This window comes from Aplysia californica, unplaced genomic scaffold (genome assembly GCF_000002075.1).
Source record: "Aplysia californica isolate F4 #8 unplaced genomic scaffold, AplCal3.0 scaffold01073, whole genome shotgun sequence".
Taxonomy (NCBI): domain Eukaryota; kingdom Metazoa; phylum Mollusca; class Gastropoda; order Aplysiida; family Aplysiidae; genus Aplysia; species Aplysia californica.
This window is the reverse complement of record NW_004798343.1, coordinates 127,079-128,386: the sequence shown is the minus strand read 5'-3', so window position 1 is coordinate 128,386 and position 1,308 is coordinate 127,079. Positions and strand designations below refer to the sequence as shown.

General features: G+C 41.1%; 1 protein-coding gene across 1 annotated transcript in view; it reads right to left on the bottom strand.

Annotated features, from left to right (window-relative positions):
* The window catches only part of LOC101858374 (guanine nucleotide exchange factor subunit RIC1), a 91,351-nt gene that overhangs the window by 13,006 nt on the left and 77,037 nt on the right, over nucleotides 1-1,308 (bottom strand). The window lies entirely within an intron of this gene.

Here is a 1,308-nt window from a genome sequence, read left to right as displayed (position 1 = left end):
GCTGGGCCGGGAACTACCCGCTCCTCACGGCCATCAACCACGCCTGCTCCGGGCACAGGTAGTCCCTGGTTACCCTCCCCCCCCCCTTCCCACGCTAACCTACATACTTGCTGGAGTGGAGTTGAAATTTGTAGTCCTATAGCGAGGCCACAGTATTACATTGGTCATTGGTGAGGCAGCGTGGTGGAATCAGGCTCTCGTCAATTTTTGGGCATGTATAGTTATTGGTGTCATTTTAAAGCTTGTTCGTTTGTCTTTATTTGGGTGAAAAAAATATCCATTTATCTTGAATACAAGTCGAGATATTTGCGAATGAAGGGGGTGGGGGGTCACCTGTTTTCAGAGATAAGATTAGTGAGAAAAGGACCGCCAAAGATGAATTATTTCCTTAGCTTAAGAGTCCATGGTAACTGAAAATTTACATTTTTTGTGCCTTTAATCAGCGTTTTTCAGAAAAATCCATACAGAAATGAGTTCTTTAATGGGCATGAAAGGTATTGAGCCAAAAAAACAAAAAATGAAAAAAATTCACAAACCTGTGTAAAAATGCAAGTTTCTTCACTTTGATTATTTTGACGAGAGCCTGATTCCACCACGCTGCCTCACATTGTTACATTCGTTCATAAACATAATAGCATTACAAAGTTCACCTCAATGAAAATTCCAAAGCTTACAAGCAAAGCAAACCTTTCGAAAGGAACGATAGGAAGTAACACAAGGGTATGATTAGCTGTAGCGTTGTAAACTTATGAATTCCTTTACAGCGAACCTCGTATCCACCGAAAGCGGACTCCCAGTAAAAGAGTTTATTTTCGGATTATTTCTTATTCATTTCAGCAAACCACAGGCCTCGGCAAAAACAGGATCGTCTAGACTGTTGTGACATCACTGTTATGACTGAATCCTGTTACAGACGGGAATGACGTTTTCGTACCTTGTAACTAATGATTAACCAATGGGATCATTCTTCTTTAAAAAAAAAAGAAGAAGATTACCCACAACCTATTTATCAAGTGTATCCCTTTTCTTTACGAGTGATATCCCCCGCACCCCCCCCCCCAAATCTTTTTCTTCCTTTTTTTTTAGCTTCACAGTTTCATAGAGATTGGGGAAACATGATCTGAGATGCACATGACATGGATATAATGCGGTAGATCTAACGTTCGGAGCCTACTTTTCATTCAATCTTTTTTTTATTCCTAAGACGAGTCTCCCCACCGCATGAGGAGATAAGATGACGAAGTGGTACCAGACTAAGGCCATGCGAAGTCACTGACTGATTTTGCATAAACACCAAAGTACACCCAG